Below are 26,493 nucleotides of genomic sequence, written 5' to 3'. Positions count from 1 at the left end.
CTCCAACTCGGTATTACAGTGAAAACTGCAGGAAATTCAAACCGTCACTAGGAAACAGACCGAGAAACCAGAGTAAAAGTTTCTCCTGCAACCGGTTCCCTTTGTGCTAGATGAACGAACTCCTCTCCACATGCTCAGTTCTGAGAGATAAGTGTTTGTGAAAGCCGTTTTTTACCTAGCTTGTTGGGAACACAAAGTTTCTTTTCAGATGCAAACTCCAATCCAAACATATATATGGGGAGGAACTAGCTCCAACTCGGTTTTACAGTGAAAACTGCAGGAAATTCCAAGCGGCACTAGAAAAAACTGAGAAACCTGAAAAAATTTTCTCCTTCAACCCATTCACTTGGTGCTAGATGAACGAACGTCTCTCCACATGCTCAGTACTGAGAGATAAGTGTGTGTGAAAGCCGTAATTCACCTATCTTGTTGGGAACACAAAGTTTCTTTTCAGTTGCAAACTCCACTCCATACATATATATGGGGAGGTACTAGCTCCAAATCGATTTTACAGTGAAAACTGCAGGAAATTCAAACCGGTACTAGGAAACAGTCTGAGAAACCAGAGTAAAAGTTTCTCCTGCAACCCGTTAGCTTTGTGCTAGATGAACAAACGTCTCTCCACATGCTCAGCTCTGAGAAATAATTGTGAGTGAGTGCCGTCCTTCACCTAGCTTGTTTGGAACACAAAGTTGTTTTTAGATGCAAATTCCAATCCATACATATATATGGGGAGGTACTAGCTCCAACTCGGTTTTACAGTGAAAACTGCAGGAACTTCAAACCGGCACTAGGAAACAGACTGGGAAACCAGAGTAAAATTTTCTAATACCACCAGTTCCCTTTGTGCTAGATGAACGAACTTCTCCCCACATGCTCAGTTCTGAGAGATAAGTGTGTGTGAGAGCCGTCCTTCAACTAGCTTGTTGGGAACTCAAAGTTTCTTTTCAGTTGCAAACTCCACTCCTTACATATATATGGGGAGGTACTAGCTCCAACACGGTTTTACAGTGAAAACTGCAGGAACTTCAAACTGGCAGTAGGAAACAGACAGAGAAGCCAGAGTAAAAATTTCTCCTGCAACCCGTTCCATTTGTGCTACATGAACGAACATCTCTCCACATGCTCAGTTCTGGGAGATAAGTGTGTGTGAGAGCCGTCCTTCACCTAGCTTGTTGGGAACACAAAGTTTCTTTTCAGTTGCAAACTCCACTCCATTCATATATATGGGGAGGTACGAGCTCCAACACTTTTTTACAGTGAAAACTGCAGGAAATTCAAACCGGCACTAGGAAACAGACTGAGAAACAAGAGTAAAAGTTTCTCCTGCAACCCGTTCCCATTGTGCTTGATGAAAGAACGTCTCTCCACATGCTCAGTTCTGAGAGATAAGTGAGTGTGAAAGCCGTCCTTCACCTAGCTTGTTGGGAACACAAAGTTTCTTTTCAGTTGAAAACTCCACTCCATACATATATATGGGGAGGAAATAGCTCCAACTCGGTTTAACAGTGAAAACTGCAGGTACTTCAAACCGGCACTAGGAAACAGACTGAGAAAGCAGAGTAAAACTTTCTCCTGCAATCCGTTTTCTTTGTGCTAGATGAACGAACGTCTCTCCACATGCACAGTTCTGAGAGATATGTGTGTGTGAAAGCCTTCCTTCAACCAGCTTGTTGGGAACACAAAGTTTCTTTTGAGTTGCTAACACCACTCCATACATATATATGGGGAGGTACTAGCTCCAACTAAGTTTTACAGTGAAAACTGCAGGAACTTCAAACCGGCACTAGGAAAAAGCCTGAAAAACCAGAGTAAAATTTTCTCCTGCAACCCGTTCCCTTTGTGCTAGATGAACGAAAGTCTCTCCACATGCTCAGTTCTGAGAAATAAGTGTGTGTGAAAGCCTTACTTCAACCAGCTTGTTGGGAACACAAAGTTTCTTTTGAGTTGCTAACACCACTCCATACATATATATGGGGAGGTACTAGCTCCAACTAAGTTTTACAGTGAAAACTGCAGGAACTTCAAACCGGCACTAAGAAACAGCCTGAGAAACCAGAGTAAAAGTTTCCCCTGCAACCCGTTCCCTTTGTGCTAGATGAACGAACGTCTCTCCACATGCTCATTTCTGAGAGATAAGTGTGCGTGAAAGCCGTCCTTCACCTGCTTGTTGGGAACACAAAAATTCTTTTCAGTTGCAAACTCCACTCCATACATATATATGTGGATGTACTAGCTCCATAATCGGTTTTACAGTGAAAATTGCTGGAACATCAAACCGGCACTAGGAAACAGACTGAGAAAACAGAGTAAAAATTTCATCCCGTTCCCTTTGTGCTAGATGAATGAACGTCTCTCCACATGCTCAGTTCTGAGAGATAAATGTGTGTTAAAGCCGAACCTCACATAGCTTGTTGGGAACACAATGTTTCTTTTCAGTTGTAAACTCCACTCCATACATATATATGATGAGGTACTAGCTTGAACTCGGTTTTACAGTGAAAAATGCAGGAATTTCAAACCGGCAGTAGGAAACACACTGAGAAACCAGAGAAAAATTTCTCCTGCAAACTGTTCCCTTTGTGCTTGATGAACGATCGTCTCTCCACATGCTCAATTCTGAGAGATAAGTGCGTATGAAAGCCGTCCTTCACATAGCTTGTTGGGAACACAAAGTTTCTTTTCAGTTGCAAACTCCAATCCAAACATATATATGGGTAGGATCTAGCTCCAACACGGTTTTACAGTGAAAACTGCAGAAAATTCCAACCGGCACTAGGAAACTGACTGAGAAACCTGAAAAAAATTTTCTCCTTCAACCCGTTCACTTCGTGCTAGATGAACGAACGTCTCTCCACATGCTCAGTACTGAGAGATAAGTGTGTGTGAAAGCCGTAATTCACCTATCTTGTTGGGAACACAAAGTTTCTTTTCAGTTGCAAACTCCACTCCATACATATATATGGGGTGGTACTAGCTCCAAATCGATTTTACAGTGAAAACTGCAGGAAATTCAAACCGGTACTAGGAATCAGTCTGAGAAACCAGAGTAAAAGTTTCTCCTGCAAACCGTTCCCTTTGTGCTAGATGAACGAAAGTCTCTCCACATGCTCAGTTCTCAGAGAAAAGTGTGTGTGAAAGCCGTCCTTCAACTAGCTTGTTGGGAACACAAAGTTTCTTTTCAGTTGCAAACTCCACTCCATATATATATATGGGGAGGAACTAGCTCCAACTCGGTTTTACAGTGAAAACTGCAGGAAATTCAAACCGGCACTAGGAAACAGACTGAGAAACAAGAGTAAAATTTCTCCTGCAACCCGTTCCCTTTGTGCTTGATGAAAGAACGTCTCTCCTCATGCTCATATTTGAGAGATAAGTGAGTGTGAAAGCAGTCCTTCACCTAGCTTGTTGGGAACACAAAGTTTCTTTTCAGTTGAAAACTACACTCCATACATATATATGGGGAGGAAATAGCTCCAAATCGGTTTAACAGTGAAAACTGCGGGAACTTCAAACCGGCACTAGGAAACAGACTGAGAAACCAGAGAAAAAGATTCTCCTGCAACCCGTTCCATTTTTCCTAGATGAACGAACTTCTCTCCACATGCTCAGTTCTGAGAAATAAGTGTGTGTGAAAGCCTTCCTTCAAATAGCTTGTTGGGAACACAAAGTTTCTTTTGAGTTGCTAACACCACTCCATATATATATGGTGAGGTACCAGCTCCAACTAAGTTTTACAGTGAAAACTGTATGAACTTCAAAACGGCACTAGGAAACATACTGAGAAACCAGAGTAAAATTTTCTCCTGCAACCCGTTCCCTTTGCGCTAGATGAACGACCGTTTCTCCACATGCTCAGTTCTGAGAGATAAGTGTGTGTGAAAGCCGTCCTTCACATAGCTTTTTGGGAACACAAAGTTTCTTTTCAGTTGCAAACTCCACTCCATACATATATATGGGGAGTTAATAGCTCCAACTCGGTTTTACAGTGAAAACTGCAGGAACTTCAAAATGGCAGAAGGAAAGAGACTGAGAAACCAGAGTAAAAGTTTCCCCTGCAACCCGTTCCCTTTGTGCTAGATGAACGAACGTCTCTCCAAATGCTCATTTCTGAGAGAAAAGTGTGCGTGAAAGCCGTCCTTCACCTGCTTGTTGGGAACACAAAGATTCTTTTCAGTGGCAAACTCCACTCCATACATATATATGGGGATGTACGAGCTCCAACTCGGTTTTACAGTGAAAACTGCAGGAACATCAAACCGGCACTAGGAAACAGCCGGAGAAACCAGAGTAAAAGTTTCATCCCGTTCCCTATGTGCTAGATGAACGAACGTCTCTCCACATGCTCAGTTCTGAGAGATAAATGTGTGTTAAAGCCGAACCTCACATAACTTGTTGGGAACACAAAGTTTCTTTTCAGTTGCAAACTCCAATCCATACATATATATGGGGAGGTACTAGCTTGAACTCGGTTTTACAGTGAAAAATGCAGGAATTTCAAACCGGCAGTAGGAAACACACTGAGAAACCAGAGTAAAAGTTTCTCCTGCAAACTGTTCCCTTTGTGCTTGATGAACGATCGTCTCTCCACATGCTCAGTTCTGAGAGATAAGTGCGTATGAAAGCCGTCCTTCACCTAGCTTGTTGGGAACACAAAGTTTCTTTTCATTTGCAAACTCCACTCCATACATATATATGGGGAGGTACTAGCTCCGAATCGATTTTACAGTGAAAACTGCAGGAAATTCAAATCGGTACTAGGAAACAGTCTGAGAAACCGGAGTAAAAGTTTCTCCTGCAACCCGTTCCCTTTGTGCTAGATGAACGAACGTCTCTCCACATGCTCAGTTCTGAGAGATAAGTGTGTGTGAAGCTGTCCTTCACCTAGCTTGTTGGGAACACAAAGTTGCTTTTCAGTTGCAAACTCCACTCCATACATATATATGGGGAGTTACTAGCTCCAACTCGGTTTTACAGTGAAAAATGCAGGAACTTCAAACCAGCAGTAGGAAACATACTGAGAAACCAGAGTAAAAGTTTCTCCTGCAACCCGTTCCCTTTGTGCTAGATGAACGAACGTCTCTCCACATGCTCAGTTCTGAGAGATAATTGCGTGTGAAAGCCGTCTTCACCTAACTTGTTGGGAAAACAAAGTTTCTTTTCACTTGCAAACTCCACTCCATACATATTTATGGGGAGGTACTAGCTCCAACTCGGTATTATAGTGAAAACTACAGGAACTTCAAACCGGCAGTAGGAAACAGACTGAGAAACCAGAGTAAAAGTTTCTCCTGCAACCCGTTCCCTTTCTGCTAGATGAACGAACGTCTCTCCACATGCTCAGTTCTGAGAGATAAGTGTGTGTGAAAGCCGTTTTTTACCTAGCTTGTTGGGAAAACAAAGTTTCTTTTCAGTTGCAAACTCCAATCCAAACATATATATGGGGAGGAACTAGCTCCAACTCGGTTTTACAGTGAAAACTGAAGGAAATTCCAACCGGCACTAGGAAACAGACTGAGAAACCTGAAAATAATTTTCTCCTTCCACCCGTTCACTTGGTGCTAGATGAACGAACGTCTCTACACATGCTCAGTTCTGAGAGATAAGTGTGTGTGAGGGCCGTCCTTCACCTAGCTTGTTGGGAACACAAAGTTGCTTTTCAGTTGCAAACTCCACTCCATACATATATATGGGTAGTTACTAGCTCCAACTCGGTTTTACAGTGAAAAATGCAGGAACTTCAAACCGGCAGTAGGAAACATACTGAGAAACCAGAGTAAAAGTTTCTCCTGCTACCCGTTCCCTTTGTGCTAGATGAACGAACGTCTCTCCACATGCTCAGTTCTGAGAGATAAGTGTGTGTGAAAGCCGTCCTTCTACTAGCTTGTTGGGAACACAAAGATTCTTTTCAGTTGCAAACTCCACTCCATACATATATATGGGGAGGTACTAGCTCCAACTCGGTTTTGCAGTGAAAACTGCAGGAACTTCAAACCGGCACTAGGAAACATACTGAGAAACCAGAGTAAAAGTTTCTCCTGCAACCCGTTCCCTTTGTGCTAGATGAACGAACGTCTCTCCACATGTTCAGTTCTGAGAGATAAGTGTGAGTGAGAGCCGTCCTTCATCTAGCTTGTTTGGAACACAAAGTTTTTTCAGTTGCAATCTCCAATCCATACATATATATGGGGAGGTACTAGCTCCAACTCGGTTTTACAGTGATAACTGCAGGAACTTCAAACCGGCTCTAGGAAACAAACTAAGAAACCAGAGTAAAAGTTTCTCCTGCAACCCGTTCCCTTTGTGCTAGATGAACGAACGTCTCTCCACATGCTCACTTCTGAGAGATAAGTGTGTGTGAAGCCGTCCTTCACCTAGCTTGTTAGGAACACAAATTTTCTTTTCAGTTGCAAACTCCACTCCATTCATATATATGGGGACGTACGAGCTCCAACTCGGTATTACAGTGAAAACTGCAGGAAATTCAAACCGGCACTAGGAAACAGACTGAGAAACCAGAGTAAAATTTTCTCCTGCAACCCGTTCCCTTTGTGCTAGATGAACGAACGTCTCTCCACATGCTCAGTTCTGAGAGGTAAGTGTGTGTGAGAGCCGTCCTTCACATAGCTTGTTGGGAACACAAATTTTCTTTTCAGTTGCAAACTCCACTCCATACATATATATGGGGACGTACGAGCTCCAACTCGGTTTTATAGTGAAAACTGCAGGAACTTCAAACCGGCACTAGGAAACAGAATGAGAAACCAGAGTAAAATTTTCTAATTCAACCCGTTCCCTTTGTGGTAGATGAACGAACTTCTCTCCACATGCTCAGTTCTGGGAGATAAGTGTGTGAGAGCCGTCCTTCAACTAGCTTTTAGGGAACACAAAGTTTCTTTTCAGTTGCAAACTCCACTCCATACATATATATCGTGAGGTACTAGAACAAACTCGGTTTTACAGTGATAACTACAGGAAATTCAACCCGGCACAAGGAAACAGACTGAGAAACCAGAGTAAAAGTTTCCCTGCAACCCGTTACCTTTGTGCTAGATAAACGAACGTCTCTCCTCATGCTCAGTTCTGAGAGATAAGTGTGTGTGAAAGCCGTCTTTCACCTAGCTTGTTGGGAACACAAAGTTTCTTTTGAGTTGCAAACTCCAATCCATACATATATATGGGGAGGTACAAGCTCCAACACGGTTTTACAGTGAAAATTGCAGGAAATTCAAACCGGCACTAGGAAACAGTCTGAGAAACCAGAGTAAATGTTTCTCCTGCAATCCGTTCCCTTTGTGCTAGATGAACGAACGTTTCTCCACATGCTCAGTTCTGAGAGATAAGTGCGTGTGAAAGCCGTACTTCACCTAACTTTTTGGGAACACAAAGTTTCTTTTCAGTTGCAAACTCCACTCCATACATATATATGGGGATGTACTAGCTCCAACACGGATTACAGTGAAAACTGCAGGAAGTTCAAACCATCACTAGGAAACAGACAGAGAAACCAGAGTAAAAGTTTCTCCTGCAACCTGTTCCCTTTGTGCTAGATGAACGAACGTCTCTCCACATGCTCAGTTCTGAGAGATAAGTGTGTGTGAAAGCCGTCCTTCAACTAGCTTGTTGGGAACACAAAGATTCTTTTCAGTTGCAAACTCCACTCCATACATATATATGGGTATGTACTAGCTCCAACTCGGTTTTGCAGTGAAAACTGCAGGAACTTCAAACCGGCACTAGGAAACAGACTGAGAAACCAGAGTAAAAGTTTCTCCTGCAACCCGTTCCCTTTGTGCTAGATGAACGAACGTCTCTCCACATGTTCAGTTCTGAGAGATAAATGTGAGTGAGAGCCGTCGTTCAACTAGCTTGTTTGGAACACAAAGTTTTTTTCAGTTGCAATCTCCAATCCATACATATATATGGGGAGGTACTAGCTCCAACTCGGTTTTACAGTGAAAACTGCAGGAACTTCAAACCGGCTCTAGGAAACAAAATAAGAAACCAGAATAAAAGTTTCTCCTGCAACCTGTTCCCTTTGTGCTAGATGAACGAACGTCTCTCCACATGCTCAGTTCTGAGAGATAAGTGTGTGTGAAGCCGTCCTTCACCTAGCTTGTTAGGAACACAAATTTTCTTTTCAGTTGCAAACTCCACTCCATTCATATATATGGGGACGTACGAGCTCCAACTCGGTTTTACAGTGAAAACAGCAGGAACTTCAAACCGACACTTGGAAACAGACTGAGAAACCAGAGTAAAATTTTCTAATGCCACCCGTTCCCTTTGTGCTAGATGAACGAACTTCTCTACACATGCTCAGTTCTGAGAGATAAGTGTGTGTGAGAGCCTTCCTTCAATGAGCTTGTTGGGAACTCAAAGTTTCTTTTCAGTTGCAAACTCCACTCCATACATATATATGGGGACGTACGAGCTCCAACTCGGTATTACAGTGAAAACTGCAGGAAATTCAAACCGGCACTAGGAAACAGACTGAGAAACCAGAGTAAAATTTTCTCCTGCAACCCGTTCCCTTTGTGCTAGATGAACGAACGTCTCTCCACATGCTCAGTTCTGAGAGGTAAGTGTGTGTGAGAGCCGTCCTTCACATAGCTTGTTGGGAACACAAATTTTCTTTTCAGTTGCAAACTCCACTCCATACATATATATGGGGACGTACGAGCTCCAACTCGGTTTTATAGTGAAAACTGCAGGAACTTCAAACCGGCACTAGGAAACAGAATGAGAAACCAGAGTAAAATTTTCTAATTCAACCCGTTCCCTTTGTGGTAGATGAACGAACTTCTCTCCACATGCTCAGTTCTGAGAGAAAAGTGTGTGTGAGAGCCGTCCTTCAACTAGCTTTTAGGGAACACAAAGTTTCTTTTCAGTTGCAAACTCCACTCCATACATATATATGGTGAGGTACTAGAACCAACTCGGTTTTACAGTGAAAACTACAGGAAATTCAACCCGGCACAAGGAAACAGACTGAGAAACCAGAGTAAAAGTTTCCCTGCAACCCGTTCCCTTTGTGCTAGATAAACGAACGTCTCTCCACATGCTCAGTTCTGAGAGATAACTGTGTGTGAAAGCCGTCTTTCACCTAGCTTGTTGGGAACACAAAGTTTCTTTTCAGTTGCAAACTCCAATCCATACATATATATGGGGAGGTACAAGCTCCAACACGGTTTTACAGTGAAAATTGCAGGAAATTCAAACCGGCACTAGGAAACAGTCTGAGAAACCAGAGTAAAAGTTTCTCCTGCAATCCGTTCCATTTGTGCTAGATGAACGAACGTTTCTCCACATGCTCAGTTCTGAGAGATAAGTGCGTGTGAAAGCCGTACTTCACCTAACTTTTTGGGAACACAAAGTTTCTTTCAGTTGCAAACTCCACTCCATACATATATATGGGGATGTACTAGCTCCAACACGGATTACAGTGAAAACTGCAGGAAGTTCAAACCATCACTAGGAAACAGACAGAGAAACCAGAGTAAAAGTTTCTCCTGAAACCTGTTCCCTTTGTGCTAGATGAACGAACGTCTCTCCACATGCTCAGTTCTGAGAGATAAGTGTGTGTGAAAGCCGTCCTTCAACTAGCATGTTGGGAACACAAAGATTCTTTTCAGTTGCAAACTCCACTCCATACATATATATGGGGAGGTACTAGCTCCAACTCGGTTTTGCAGTGAAAACTGCAGGAACTTCAAACCGGCACTAGGAAACAGACTGAGAAACCAGAGTAAAAGTTTCTCCTGCAACACATTCCCTTTGTGCTAGATGAACGAACGTCTCTCCAGATGCTCACTTCTGAGAGATAAGTGTGTGTGAAGCCGTCCTTCACCTAGCTTGTTGGGTACACAAATTTTCTTTTCAGTTGCAAACTCCACTCCATACATATATATGGGGACGTACGAGCTCCAAGTCGGTTTTACAGTGAAAACAGCAAGAACTTCAAACCGACACTTGGAAACAGACTGAGAAACCAGAGTAAAATTTTCTAATGCCACCCGTTCCTTTGTGCTAGATGAACGAACTTCTATACACATGCTCAGTTCTGAGAGATAAGTTTGTGTGAGAGCCTTCCTTCAATGAGCTTGTTGGGAACTCAAAGTTTCTTTTCAGTAGCAAACTCTATTCCATTCATATATATGGGGACGTACGAGCTCCAACTCGGTATTATAGTGAAAACTGCAGGAAATTCAAACCGGCACTAGGAAACAGAGTGAGAAACCAGAGTAAAAGTTTCTCCTGCATCCCGTTCATTTTCTGCTAGATGAACGAACGTCTCTCCACATGCTCAGTTCTGAGAGATAAGTGTGTGTGAAAGCCGTTTTTTACCTAGCTTGTTGGGAAAACAAAGTTTCTTTTCAGTTGCAAACTCCAATCCAAACATATATATGGGGAGGAACTAGCTCCAACTCGGTTTTACAGTGAAAACTGAAGGAAATTCCAACCGGCACTAGGAAACAGACTGAGAAACCTGAAAATAATTTTCTCCTTCCACCCGTTCACTTGGTGCTAGATGAACGAACGTCTCTACACATGCTCAGTTCTGAGAGATAAGTGTGTGTGAGGGCCGTCCTTCACCTAGCTTGTTGGGAACACAAAGTTGCTTTTCAGTTGCAAACTCCACTCCATACATATATATGGGGAGTTACTAGCTCCAACTCGGTTTTACAGTGAAAAATGCAGGAACTTCAACCCGGCAGTAGGAAACATACTGAGAAACCAGAGTAAAAGTTTCTCCTGCAACCCGTTCCCTTTGTGCTAGATGAACGAACGTCTCTCCACATGCTCAGTTCTGAGAGATAATTGCGTGTGAAAGCCGTCTTCACCTAGCTTGTTGGGAAAACAAAGTTTCTTTTCACTTGCAAACTCCACTCCATAAATATTTATGGGGAGGTACTAGCTCCAACACGGTTTTACAGTGAAAACTACAGGAACTTCAAACCGGCAGTAGGAAACAGACTGAGAAACCAGAGTAAAAGTTTCTCCTGCAACCCGTTCCCTTTGTGCTAGATGAACGAACGTCTCTCCACATGCTCAGTTCTGAGAGATAAGTGTGTGTGAGAGCCGTCCTTCACATAGCTTGTTGGGAACACAAATTTTCTTTTCAGTTGCAAACTCCACTCCATACATAAATATGGGGACGTACGAGCTCCAACTCGGTTTTATAGTGAAAACTGCAGGAACTTCAAACCGGCACTAGGAAACAGAATGAGAAACCAGAGTAAAATTTTCTAATTCAACCCATTCCCTTCGTGGTAGATGAACGAACTTCTCTCCACATGCTCAGTTCTGAGAGATGTGTGTGTGAGGGCCGTCCTTCAACTAGCTTTTAGGGAACACAAAGTTTCTTTTCAGTTGCAAACTCCACTCCATACATATATATGGGGAGGTACTAGATCTAACTCGGTTTTACAGTGAAAACTACAGGAAATTCAACCCGGCACAAGGAAACAGACTGAGAAACCAGAGTAAAAGTTTCTCCTGCAACCCGTTCCCTTTGTGCTAGATGAACGAACGTCTCTCCACATGCTCACTTCTGAGAGATAAGTGTGTGTGAAGCCGTCCTTCACCTAGCTTGTTAGGAACAGAAATTTTCTTTTCAGTGGCAAACTCCACTCCATTCATATATATGGGGACGTACGAGCTCCAACTCGGTTTTACAGTGAAAACAGCAGGAACTTCAAACCGACACTTGGAAACAGACTGAGAAACCAGAGTAAAATTTTCTAATGCCACCCGTTCCCTTTGTGCTAGATGAACGAATTTCTCTCCACATGCTCAGTTCTGAGAGATAAGTGTGTGTGAGAGCCTTCCTTCAATGAGCTTGTTGGGAACTCAAAGTTTCTTTTCAGTTGCAAACTCCACTCCATACATATATATCGGGACGTACGAGCTCCAACTCGGTATTACAGTGAAAACTGCAGGAAATTCAAACCGGCACTAGGAAACAGACTGAGAAACCAGAGTAAAATTTTCTCCTGCAACCCGTTCCCTTTGTGCTAGATGAACGAACGACTCTCCACATGCTCAGTTCTGAGAGGTAAGTGTGTGTGAGAGCCGTCCTTCACATAGCTTGTTGGGAACACAAATTTTCTTTTCAGTTGCAAACTCCACTCCATGCATATATATGGGGACGTACGAGCTCCAACTCTGTTTTATAGTGAAAACTGCAGGAACTTCAAACCGGCACTAGGAAACAGAATGAGAAACCAGAGTAAAATTTTCTAATTCAACCCGTTCCCTTTGTGGTAGATGAACGAACTTCTCTCCACATGCTCAGTTCTGAGAGATAAGTGTGTGTGAGAGCCGTCCTTCAACTACCTTTTAGGGAACACAAAGTTTCTTTTCAGTTGCAAACTCCACTCCATACATATATATGGTGAGGTACTAGAACCAACTCGGTTTTACAGTGAAAACTACAGGAAATTCAACCCGGCACAAGGAAACAGACTGAGAAACCAGAGTAAAAGTTTCCCTGCAACCCGTTCCCTTTGTGCTAGATAAACGAACGTCTCTCCACATGCTCAGTTCTGAGAGATAAGTGTGTGTGAAAGCCGTCTTTCACCTAGCTTGTTGGGAACACAAAGTTTCTTTTCAGTTGCAAACTCCAATCCATACATATATATGGGGAGGTACAAGCTCCAACACGGTTTTACAGTGAAAATTGCAGGAAATTCAAACCGGCACTAGGAAACAGTCTGAGAAACCAGAGTAAAAGTTTCTCCTGCAATCCGTTCCCTTTGTGCTAGATGAACGAACGTTTCTCCACATGCTCAGTTCTGAGAGATAAGTGCGTGTGAAAGCCGTACTTCACCTAACTTTTTGGGAACACAAAGTTTCTTTTCAGTTGCAAACTCCACTCCATACATATATATGGGGATGTACTAGCTCCAACACGGATTACAGTGAAAACTGCAGGAAGTTCAAACCATCACAAGGAAACAGACAGAGAAATCAGAGTAAAAGTTTCTCCTGCAACCTGTTCCCTTTGTGCTAGATGAACGAACGTCTCTCCACATGCTCAGTTCTGAGAGATAAGTGTGTGTGAAAGCCGTCCTTCAACTAGCTTGTTGGGAACACAAAGATTCTTTTCAGTTGCAAACTCCACTCCATACATATATATGGGGAGGTACTAGCTCCAACTCGGTTTTGCAGTGAAAACTGCAGGAACTTCAAACCGGCACTAGGAAACAGACTGAGAAACCAGAGTAAAAGTTTCTCCTGCTACCCATTCCCTTTGTGCTAGATGAACGAACGTCTCTCCAGATGCTCACTTCTGAGAGATAAGTGTGTGTGAAGCCGTCCTTCACCTAGCTTGTTGGGTACACAAATTTTCTTTTCAGTTGCAAACTCCACTCCATACATATATATGGGGACGTACGATCTCCAAGTCGGTTTTACAGTGAAAACAGCAGGAACTTCAAACCGACACTTGGAAACAGACTGAGAAACCAGAGTAAAATTTTCTAATGCCACCCGTTCCTTTGTGCTAGATGAACGAACTTCTCTACACATGCTCAATTCTGAGAGATAAGTTTGTGTGAGAGCCTTCCTTCAATGAGCTTGTTGGGAACTCAAAGTTTCTTTTCAGTTGCCAACTCCATTCCATACATATATATGGGGACGTACGAGCTCCAACTCGGTATTATAGTGAAAACTGCAGGAAATTCAAACCGGCACTAGGAAACAGACTGAGAAACCAGAGTAAAAGTTTCTCCTGCAACCCGTTCATTTTCTGCTAGATGAACGAACGTCTCTCCACATGCTCAGTTCTGAGAGATAAGTGTGTGTGAAAGCCGTTTTTTACCTAGCTTGTTGGGAAAACAAAGTTTCTTTTCAGTTGCAAACTCCAATCCAAACATATATATGGGGAGGAACTAGCTCCAACTCGGTTTTACAGTGAAAACTGAAGGAAATTCCAACCGGCACTAGGAAACAGACTGAGAAACCTGAAAATAATTTTCTCCTTCCACCCGTTCACTTGGTGCTAGATGAACAAACGTCTCTACACATGCTCAGTTCTGAGAGATAAGTGTGTGTGAGGGCCGTCCTTCACCTAGCTTGTTGGGAACACAAAGTTGCTTTTCAGTTGCAAACTCCACTCCATACATATATATGGGGAGTTACTAGCTCCAACTCGGTTTTACAGTGAAAAATGCAGGAACTTCAACCCGGCAGTAGGAAACATACTGAGAAACCAGAGTAAAAGTTTCTCCTGCAACCCGTTCCCTTTGTGCTAGATGAACGAACGTCTCTCCACATGCTCAGTTCTGAGAGATAATTGCGTGTGAAAGCCGTCTTCACCTAGCTTGTTGGGAAAACAAAGTTTCTTTTCACTTGCAAACTCCACTCCATACATATTTATGGGGAGGTACTAGCTCCAACACGGTTTTACAGTGAAAACTACAGGAACTTCAAACCGGCAGTAGGAAACAGACTGAGAAACCAGAGTAAAAGTTTCTCCTGCAACCCGTTCCCTTTGTGCTAGATGAACGAACGTCTCTCCACATGCTCAGTTCTGAGAGATAAGTGTGTGTGAGAGCCGTCCTTCACATAGCTTGTTGGGAACACAAATTTTCTTTTCAGTTGCAAACCCCACTCCATACATATATATGGGGACGTACGAGCTCCAACTCGGTATTACAGTGAAAACTGCAGGAAATTCAAACCGGCACTAGGAAACAGACTGAGAAACCAGAGTAAAATTTTCTCCTGCAACCCGTTCCCTTTGTGCTAGATGAACGAACGTGTCTCCACATGCTCAGTTCTGAGAGGTAAGTGTGTGTGAGAGCCGTCCTTCACATAGCTTGTTGGGAACACAAATTTTCTTTTCAGTTGCAAACTCCACTCCATGCATATATATGGGGACGTACGAGCTCCAACTCTGTTTTATAGTGAAAACTGCAGGAACTTCAAACCGGCACTAGGAAACAGAATGAGAAACCAGAGTAAAATTTTCTAATTCAACCCGTTCCCTTTGTGGTAGATGAACGAACTTCTCTCCACATGCTCAGTTCTGAGAAATAAGTGTGTGTGAGAGCCGTCCTTCAACTAGCTTTTAGGGAACACAAAGTTTCTTTTCAGTTGCAAACTCCACTCCATACATATATATGGTGAGGTACTAGAACCAACTCGGTTTTACAGTGAAAACTACAGGAAATTCAACCCGGCACAAGGAAACAGACTGAGAAACCAGAGTAAAAGTTTCCCTGCAACCCGTTCCCTTTGTGCTAGATAAACGAACGTCTCTCCACATGCTCAGTTCTGAGAGATAAGTGTGTGTGAAAGCCGTCTTTCACCTAGCTTGTTGGGAACACAAAGTTTCTTTTCAGTTGCAAACTCCAATCCATACATATATATGGGGAGGTACAAGCTCCAACACGGTTTTACAGCGAAAATTGCAGGAAATTCAAACCGGCACTAGGAAACAGTCTGAGAAACCAGAGTAAAAGTTTCTCCTGCAATCCGTTCCCTTTGTTCTAGATGAACGAACGTTTCTCCACATGCTCAGTTCTGAGAGATAAGTGCGTGTGAAAGCCGTACTTCACCTAACTTTTTGGGAACACAAAGTTTCTTTTCAGTTGCAAACTCCACTCCATACATATATATGGGGATGTACTAGCTCCAACACGGATTACAGTGAAAACTGCAGGAAGTTCAAACCATCACAAGGAAACAGACAGAGAAATCAGAGTAAAAGTTTCTCCTGCAACCTGTTCCCTTTGTGCTAGATGAACGAACGTCTCTCCACATGCTCAGTTCTGAGAGATAAGTGTGTGTGAAAGCCGTCCTTCAACTAGCTTGTTGGGAACACAAAGATTCTTTTCAGTTGCAAACTCCTCTCCATACATATATATGGGGAGGTACTAGCTCCAACTCGGTTTTGCAGTGAAAACTGCAGGAAATTCAAACCGGCACTAGGAAACAGACTGAGAAACCAGAGTAAAAGTTTCTCCTGCTACCCATTCCCTTTGTGCTAGATGAACGAACGTCTCTCCAGATGCTCACTTCTGAGAGATAAGTGTGTGTGAAGCCGTCCTTCACCTAGCTTGTTGGGTACACAAATTTTCTTTTCAGTTGCAAACTCCACTCCATACATATATATGGGGACGTACGAGCTCCAAGTCGGTTTTACAGTGAAAACAGCAAGAACTTCAAACCGACACTTGGAAACAGACTGAGAAACCAGAGTAAAATTTTCTAATGCCACCCGTTCCTTTGTGCTAGATGAACGAACTTCTCTACACATGCTCAGTTCTGAGAGATAAGTTTGTGTGAGAGCCTTCCTTCAATGAGCTTGTTGGGAACTCAAAGTTTCTTTTCAGTAGCAAACTCCACTCCATACATATATATGGGGACGTACGAGCTCCAACTCGGTATTATAGTGAAAACTGCAGGAAATTCAAACCGGCACTAGGAAACAGACTGAGAAACCAGAGTAAAAGTTTCTCCTGCAACCCGTTCATTTTCTGCTAGATGAACGAACGTCTCTCCACATGCTCAGTTCTGAGAGATAAGTGTGTGTGAAAGCCGTTTTTTACCTAGCTTGTTGGGAAAACAAAGTTTCTTTTCAGTTGCAAACTCCAATCCAAACATATATATGGGGAGGAACTAGCTCCAACTCGGTTTTACAGTGAAAACTGAAGGAAATTCCAACCGGCACTAGGAAACAGACTGAGAAACCTGAAAATAATTTTCTCCTTCCACCCGTTCACTTGGTGCTAGATGAACGAACGTCTCTACACATGCTCAGTTCTGAGAGATAAGTGTGTGTGAGGGCCGTCCTTCACCTAGCTTGTTGGGAACACAAAGTTGCTTTTCAGTTGTAAACTCCACTCCATAAATATATATGGGGAGTTACTAGCTCCAACTCTGTTTTACAGTGAAAAATGCAGGAACTTCAACCCGGCAGTAGGAAACATACTGAGAAACCAGAGTAAAAGTTTCTCCTGCAACCCGTTCCCTTTGTGCTAGATGAACGAACGTCTCTCCACATGCTCAGTTCTGAGAGATAATTGCGTGTGAAAGCCGTCCTTCTACTAGCTTGTTGGGAAAACAAAGTTTCTTTTCACTTGCAAACTCCACTCCATACATATTTATGGGGAGGTACTAGCTCCAACACGGTTTTACAGTGAAAACTACAGGAACTTCAAACCGGCAGTAGGAAACAGACTGAGAAACCAGAGTAAAAGTTTCTCCTGCAACCCGTTCCCTTTGTGCTAGATGAACGAACGTCTGTCCACATGCTGAGTTCTGAGAGATAAGTGTGTGTGAGAGCCGTCCTTCACATAGCTTGTTGGGAACACAAATTTTCTTTTCAGTTGCAAACTCCACTCCATACATATATATGGGGACGTACGAGCTCCAACTCGGTTTTATAGTGAAAACTGCAGGAACTTCAAACCGGCACTAGGAAACAGAATGAGAAACCAGAGTAAAATTTTCTAATTCAACCCATTCCCTTCGTGGTAGATGAACGAACTTCTCTCCACATGCTCAGTTCTGAGAGATAAGTGTTTGTGTGGGCCGTCCTTCAACTAGCTTTTAGGGAACACAAAGTTTCTTTTCAGTTGCAAACTCCACTCCATACATATATATGGGGAGGTACTAGATCTAACTCGGTTTTACAGTGAAAACTACAGGAAATTCAACCCGGCACAAGGAAACAGACTGAGAAACCAGAGTAAAAGTTTCTCCTGCAACCCGTTCCCTTTGTGCTAGATGAACGAACGTCTCTCCACATGTTCAGTTCTGAGAGATAAGTGTGAGTGAGAGCCGTCCTTCAACTAGCTTGTTTGGAACACAAAGTTTTTTTCAGTTGCAATCTCCAATCCATACATATATATGGGGAGGTACTAGCTCCAACTCGGTTTTACAGTGAAAACTGCAGGAACTTCAAACCGGCTCTAGGAAACAAACTAAGAAACCAGAGTAAAAGTTTCTCCTGCAACCCGTTCCCTTTGTGCTAGATGAACGAACGTCTCTCCACATGCTCACTTCTGAGGGATAAGTGTGTGTGAAGCCGTCCTTCACCTAGCTTGTTGGGAACACAAATTTTCTTTTCAGTTGCAAACTCCACTCCATACATATATATGGGGACGTACGAGCTCCAACTCGGTTTTACAGTGAAAACAGCAGGAACTTCAAACCGACAGTTGGAAACAGACTGAGAAACCAGAGTAAAATTTTCTAATGCCACCCGTTCCCTTTGTGCTAGATGAACGAACGTCTCTCCACATGCTCAGTTCTGAGAGATAAGTGTGTGTGAAAGCCGTTTTTTACCTAGCTTGTTGGGAAAACAAAGTTTCTTTTCAGTTGCAAACTCCAATCCAAACATATATATGGGGAGGAACTAGCTCCAACTCGGTTTTACAGTGAAAACTGAAGGAAATTCCAACCGGCACTAGGAAACAGACTGAGAAACCTGAAAAAAATTTTCTACTTCCACCCGTTCACTTGGTGCTAGATGAACGAACGTCTCTACACATGCTCAGTTCTGAGAGATAAGTGTGTTAGGGCCGTCCTTCACCTAGCTTGTTGGGAACACAAAGTTGCTTTTCAGTTGCAGACTCCACTCCATACATATATATGGGGAGTTACTAGCTCCAACTCGGTTTTACAGTGAAAAATGCAGGAACTTCAACCCGGCAGTAGGAAACATACTGAGAAACCAGAGTAAAAGTTTCTCCTGCAACCCGTTCCCTTTGTGCTAGATGAAAGAACGTCTCTCCACATGCTCAGTTCTGAGAGATAATTGCGTGTGAAAGCCGTCTTCACCTAGCTTGTTGGGAAAACAAAGTTTCTTTTCACTTGCAAACTCCACTCCATACATAATTATGGGGAGGTACTAGCTCCAACACGGTTTTACAGTGAAAACTACAGGAACTTCAAACCGGCAGTAGGAAACAGAGTGAGAAACCAGAGTAAAAGTTTCTCCTGCAACCCGTTCCCTTTTTGCTAGATGAACGAACGTCTCTCCACATGCTTAGTTCTGAGAGATAAGTGTGTGTGAAAGCCGTCCTTCACCTAGCTTGTTGGGAACACAAAGTTTCTTTTCAGTTGCAAACTCCACTCCATACATATATATATGGAGGTACTAGCTCCAACTCGGTTTTACAGTGAAAACTGCAGGAACTTCAAACCGGCACTACGAAATAGTGTGAGAAACCAGAGTAAAAGTTTCTCCTGCTACCCGTTCACTTTTTGCTAGATGAACGAACGTCTCTCCACATGCTCAGTTCTGAGAGATAATTGCGTGGAAAGCCGTCCTTCATCTAGCTTGTTGGGAACACAAAGTTTCTTTTCAGTTGCAAACTCCACTCCCCACATATATATGGGGAGGTACTAGCTCCAACTCGGATTTATGTGAAAACTGCAGCTACTTCAAACCGGCACTAGGAAACAGACTGAGAAACCAGAATAAAAATTTCTCCTGCAACCCGTTCCCTTGGTGTTAGATGAACGAACGTCTCTCCACATTCTCAGTTCTGAGAGATATGTGTGTCTGAAATCCGTCCTTCACATAGCTTGTTGGGAACACAAAGTTTCTTTTCAGTTGGAAACTCCACTCCATTCATATATATGGGGAAGTACTAGCTCCAACTCGGTTTTACAGTGAAAACTGCAGGAACTTCAAACCGGCACTAGGAAACAGACTGAAAAACCAGAGTAAAATTTTCTCCTGCAAACCGTTCCCGTTGTGCTAGATGAACGAACGTCTCTCCACATGCTCAGTTCTGAGAGATAAGTGTGTGTGAAAGCCGTGCTTCACCTAGTTTGTAGGGAACACAAAGTTTCTTTTCAGTTGGAAACTCCACTCCATTCATAGATATGGGGAAGTACTAGCTCCAACTCGGTTTTACAGTGAAAACTGCAGGAACTTCAAACCGTCACTAGGAAACAGACTGAGAAACCAGTGAAAAAGTTTCTCCTGCAACCCGTTCCCTTTTTGCTAGATGAACGAACGTCTCTCCACATGCTCAGTTCTGAGAGGTAAGTTTGTGTGAGAGCCGTCCTTCACATAGCTTGTTGGGAACACAAAGTTTCTTTTCAGTTGCAAACTCCACTCCATACATATATATGGGGACGTACGAGCTCCAACTCGGTTTTATAGTGAAAACTGCAGGAACTTCAAACCGGAACTAAGAAACAGAATGAGAAACCAGAGTAAAATTTTCTAATTCAACCCGTTCCCTTCGTGGTAGATGAACGAACTTCTCTCCACATGCTCAGTTCTGAGAGATAATTGTGTGTGAGAGACGTCCTTCAACTAGCTTTTAGGGAACACAAAGTTTCTTTTCAGTTGCAAACTACAATCCATACATATATATGGGGAGGTACTAGAACCAACTCGGTTTTACAGTGAAAACTACAGGAAATTCAACACGGCACTACGAAACAGACTGAGAAACCAGAGTAAAAGTTTCCCTGCAACCTGTTCCCTTTGTGCTAGATAAACGAACGTCTCTCCTCATGCTCAGTTCTGAGAGATAAGTGTGTGTGAAAGCCGTCATTCACCTAGCTTGTTGGGAACACAAAGTTTCTTTTCAGTTGCAAACTCCACTCCATACATATATATGGGGATGTACTAGCTCCAACACGGATTACAGTGAAAACTGCAGGAACTTCAAACCGGCACTAGGAAACAGACAGTGAAACCAGAGTAAAAGTTTCTCCTGCAACCTGTTCCCTTTGTGCTAGATGAACGAACGTCTCTCCACATGCTCAATTCTGAGAGATGGGTGTGTGTGAAAGCCGTCCTTCAACTAGCTTGTTGGGAACACAAAGATTCTTTTCAGTTGCAAACTCCACTCCATACATATATATGGGGAGCTACTAGCTCCAACTCGGTTTTGCAGTGAAAACTGCAGGAACTTCAAACCGGCACTAGGAAACAGACTGAGAAACCAGAGTAAAAGTTTCTCCTGCAACCCGTTCCCTTTGTGCTAGATGAACGAACGTCTCTCCACATGTTCAGTTCTGAGAGATAAGTGTGAGTGAGAGTCGTCCTTCAACTAGCTTGTTTGGAACACACAGTTTTTTTCAGTTGCAATCTCCAATCCATACATATATATGGGGAGGTACTAGCTCCAACTCGGTTTTACAGTGAAAACTGCAGGAACTTCAAACCGGCTCTAGGAAACAAACTAAGAAACCAGAGTAAAAGTAACTCCTGCAACCCGTTCCCTTTGTGCTAGATGAACGAACGTCTCTCCACATGTTCAGTTCTGAGAGATAAGTGTGAGTGAGAGTCGTCCTTCAACTAGCTTGTTTGGAACACAAAGTTTTTTTCAGTTGCAATCTCCAATCCATACATATATATGGGGAGGTACTAGCTCCAACTCGGTTTTACAGTGAAAACTGCAGGAACTTCAAACCGGCTCTAGGAAACAAACTAAGAAACCAGAGTAAAAGTAACTCCTGCAACCCGTTCCCTTTGTGCTAGATGAACGAACGTCTCTCCACATGCTCAGTTCTGAGAGATAATTGCGTGTGAAAGCTGTCTTCACCTAGCTTGTTGGGAAAACAAAGTTTCTTTTCACTTGCAAACTCCACTCCATACATATTTATGGGGAGGTACTAGCTCCAACACGGTTTTACAGTGAAAACTACAGGAACTTCAAACCGGCAGTAGGAAACAGACTGAGAAACCAGAGTAAAAGTTTCTCCTGCAACCCGTTCCCTTTTTGCTAGATGAACGAACGTCTCTCCACATGCTCAGTTCTGAGAGATAATTGCGTGTGAAAGCCGTCTTCACCTAGCTTGTTGGGAAAACAAAGTTTCTTTTCACTTGCAATCTCCACTCCATACATAATTATGGGGAGGTACTAGCTCCAACTCGGATTTATGTGAAAACTGCAGGAACTTCAAACCGTCACTAGGAAACAGACTGAGAAACCAGAATAAAAATTTCTCCTGCAACCCGTTCCCGTGGTGCTAGATGAACGAACGTCTCTCCACATGCTCAGTTCTGAGAGATATGTGTGTCTGAAAGCCGTCCTTCACATAGCTTGTTGGGAACACAAAGTTTCTTTTCAGTTGGAAACTCCACTCCATTCATAGATATGGGGAAGTACTAGCTCCAACTCGGTTTTACAGTGAAAACTACAGGAACTTCAAACCGGCACTAGGAAACAGACTGAAAAACCAGAGTAAAATTTTCTCCTGCAAACCGTTCCCGTTGTGCTAGATGAACGAACGTCTCTCCACATGCTCAGTTCTGAGAGATAAGTGTGTGTGAAAGCCGTTCTTCACCTAGTTTGTAGGGAACACAAAGTTTCTTTTCAGTTGGAAACTCCACTCCATTCATAGATATGGGGAAGTACTAGCTCCAACTCGGTTTTACAGTGAAAACTGCAGGAACTTCAAACCGTCACTAGGAAACAGACTGAGAAACCAGTGAAAAAGTTTCTCCTGCAACCCGTTCCCTTTTTGCTAGATGAACGAACGTCTCTCCACATGCTCAGTTCTGAGAGGTAAGTTTGTGTGAGAGCCGTCCTTCACATAGCTTGTTGGGAACACAAAGTTTCTTTTCAGTTGCAAACTCCACTCCATACATATATATGGGGACGTACGAGCTCCAACTCGGTTTTATAGTGAAAACTGCAGGAACTTCAAACCGGAACTAAGAAACAGAATGAGAAACCAGAGTAAAATTTTCTAATTCAACCCGTTCCCTTCGTGGTAGATGAACGAACTTCTCTCCACATGCTCAGTTCTGAGAGATAATTGTGTGTGAGAGCCGTCCTTCAACTAGCTTTTAGGGAACACAAAGTTTCTTTTCAGTTGCAAACTACAATCCATACATATATATGGGGAGGTACTAGAACCAACTCTGTTTTACAGTGAAAACTACAGGAAATTCAACACGGCACTACGAAACAGACTGAGAAACCAGAGTAAAAGTTTCCCTGCAACCTGTTCCCTTTGTGCTAGATAAACGAACGTCTCTCTTCATGCTCAGTTCTGAGAGATAAGTGTGTGTGAAAGCCGTCATTCACCTAGCTTGTTGGGAAAACAAAGTTTCTTTTCAGTTGCAAACTCCACTCCATACATATATATGGGGATGTACTAGCTCCAACACGGATTACAGTGAAAACTGCAGGAACTTCAAACCGGCACTAGGAAACAGACAGAGAAACCAGAGTAAAAGTTTCTCCTGCAACCTGTTCCCTTTGTGCTAGATGAACGAACGTCTCTCCACATGTTCAGTTATGAGAGATAAGTGTGAGTGAAAGTCGTCCTTCAACTAGCTTGTTTGGAACACACAGTTTTTTTCAGTTGCAATCTCCAATCCATACATATATATGGGGAGGTACTAGCTCCAACTCGGTTTTACAGTGAAAACTGCAGGAACTTCAAACCGGCTCTAGGAAACAAACTAAGAAACCAGAGTAAAAGTAACTCCTGCAACCCGTTCCCTTTGTGCTAGATGAACGAACGTCTCTCCACATGTTCAGTTCTGAGAGATAAGTGTGAGTGAGAGTCGTCCTTCAACTAGCTTGTTTGGAACACAAAGTTTTTTTCAGTTGCAATCTCCAATCCATATATATATATATGGGGAGGTACTAGCTCCAACTCGGTTTTACAGTGAAAACTGCAGGAACTTCAAACCGGCTCTAGGAAACAAACTAAGAAACCAGAGTAAAAGTAACTCCTGCAACCCGTTCCCTTTGTGCTAGATGAACGAACGTCTCTCCACATGCTCAGTTCTGAGAGATAATTGCGTGTGAAAGCTGTCTTCACCTAGCTTGTTGGGAAAACAAAGTTTCTTTTCACTTGCAAACTCCACTCCATACATATTTATGGGGAGGTACTAGCTCCAACACGGTTTTACAGTGAAAACTACAGGAACTTCAAACCGGCAGTAGGAAACAGACTGAGAAACCAGAGTAAAAGTTTCTCCTGCAACCCGTTCCCTTTTTGCTAGATGAACGAACGTCTCTCCTCATGCTCAGTTCTGAGAGATAAGTGTGTGTGAAAGCCTTCCTTCACCTAGCTTGTTGGGAACACAAAGTTTCTTTTCAGTTGCAAACTCCACTCCATACATATATATATGGAGGTACTAGCTCCAACTCGGTTTTACAGTGAAAACTGCAGGAACTACAAACCGGCACTACGAAATAGTGTGAGAAACCAGAGTAAAAGTTTCTCCTGCTACCCGTTCCCTTTTTGCTAGATGAACGAACGTCTCTCCACATGCTCAGTTCTGAGAGATAATTGCGTGGAAAGCCGTCCTTCATCTAGCTTGTTGGGAACACAAAGTTTCTTTTCAGTTGCAAACTCCACTCCCCACATATATATGGGGAGGTACTAGCTCCAACTCGGATTTAGGTGAAAACTGCAGGAACTTCAAACCGGCACTAGGAAACAGACTGAGAAACCAGAGTAAAAGTTTTTCCTGCAACCCGTTCCCTTGGTGCTAGATGAACGAACGTCTCTCCACATGCTCAGTTCTGAGAGATATGTGTGTCTGAAAGCCGTCCTTCACATAGCTTGTTGGGAACACAAAGTTTCTTTTCAGTTGGAAACTCCACTCCATTCATAGATATGGGGAAGTACTAGCTCCAACTCGGTTTTACAGTGAAAACTGCAGGAACTTCAAACCGGCACTAGGAAACAGACTGAAAAACCAGAGTAAAATTTTCTCCTGCAAACCGTTCCCTTTGTGCTAGATGAACGAACGTCTCTCCACATGCTCCGTTCTGAGAGATAAGTGTGAGTGAGAGTCGTCCTTCAACTAGCTTGTTTGGAACACACAGTTTTTTTCAGTTGCAATCTCCAATCCATACATATATATGGGGAGGTACTAGCTCCAACTCGGTTTTACAGTGAAAACTGCAGGAACTTCAAACCGGCTCTAGGAAACAAACTAAGAAACCAGAGTAAAAGTAACTCCTGCAACCCGTTCCCTTTGTGCTAGATGAACGAACGTCTCTCCACATGTTCAGTTCTGAGAGATAAGTGTGAGTGAGAGTCGTCCTTCAACTAGCTTGTTTGGAACACAAAGTTTTTTTCAGTTGCAATCTCCAATCCATACATATATATGGGGAGGTACTAGCTCCAACTCGGTTTTACAGTGAAAACTGCAGGAACTTCAAACCGGCTCTAGGAAACAAACTAAGAAACCAGAGTAAAAGTAACTCCTGCAACCCGTTCCCTTTGTGCTAGATGAACGAACGTCTCTCCACATGCTCAGTTCTGAGAGATAATTGCGTGTGAAAGCTGTCTTCACCTAGCTTGTTGGGAAAACAAAGTTTCTTTTCACTTGCAAACTCCACTCCATACATATTTATGGGGAGGTACTAGCTCCAACACGGTTTTACAGTGAAAACTACAGGAACTTCAAACCGGCAGTAGGAAACAGACTGAGAAACCAGAGTAAAAGTTTCTCCTGCAACCCGTTCCCTTTTTGCTAGATGAACGAACGTCTCTCCACATGCTCAGTTCTGAGAGATAAGTGTGTGTGAAAGCCGTCCTTCACCTAGCTTGTTGGGAACACAAAGTTTCTTTTCAGTTGCAAACTCCACTCCATACATATATATATGGAGGTACTAGCTCCAACTCGGTTTTACAGTGAAAACTGCAGAAACTTCAAACCGGCACTACGAAATAGTGTGAGAAACCAGAGTAAAAGTTTCTCCTGCTACCCGTTCCCTTTTTGCTAGATGAACGAACGTCTCTCCACATGCTCAGTTCTGAGAGATAATTGCGTGGAATGCCGTCCTTCATCTAGCTTGTTGGGAACACAAAGTTTCTTTTCAGTTGCAAACTCCACTCCCCACATATATATGGGGAGGTACTAGCTCCAACTCGGATTTAGGTGAAAACTGCAGGAACTTCAAACCGGCACTAGGAAACAGACTGAGAAACCAGAGTAAAAGTTTTTCCTGCAACCCGTTCCCTTGGTGCTAGATGAACGAACGTCTCTCCACATGTTCAGTTCTGAGAGATAAGTGTGAGTGAGAGCCGTCCTTCAACTAGCTTGTTTGGAACACAAAGTTTTTTTCAGTTGCAATCTCCAATCCATACATATATATGGGGAGGTACTAGCTCCAACTCGGTTTTACAGTGAAACTGCAGGAACTTCAAACCGGCTCTAGGAAACAAACTAAGAAACCAGAGTAAAAGTTTCTCCTGCAACCCGTTCCCTTTGTGCTAGATGAACGAACGTCTCTCCACATGCTCACTTCTGAGAGATAAGTGTGTGTGAAGCCCTCCTTCACCTAGCTTGTTGGGAACACAAATTTTCTTTTCAGTTGCAAACTCCACTCCATACATATATATGGGGACGTACGAGCTCCTACTCGGTTTTACAGTGAAAAGAGCAGGAACTTCAAACCGACACTTGGAAACAGACTGAGAAACCAGAGTAAAATTTTCTAATGCCACCCGTTCCCTTTGTGCTAGATGAACGAACTTCTCTACACATGCTCAATTATGAGAGATAAGTGTGTGTGAGAGCCTTCCTTCAAT

Source organism: Camelus bactrianus, chromosome 4 (assembly GCF_048773025.1).
Source record: "Camelus bactrianus isolate YW-2024 breed Bactrian camel chromosome 4, ASM4877302v1, whole genome shotgun sequence".
NCBI lineage: Eukaryota > Metazoa > Chordata > Mammalia > Artiodactyla > Camelidae > Camelus > Camelus bactrianus.
Note: the sequence above shows the minus strand (reverse complement) of the source record.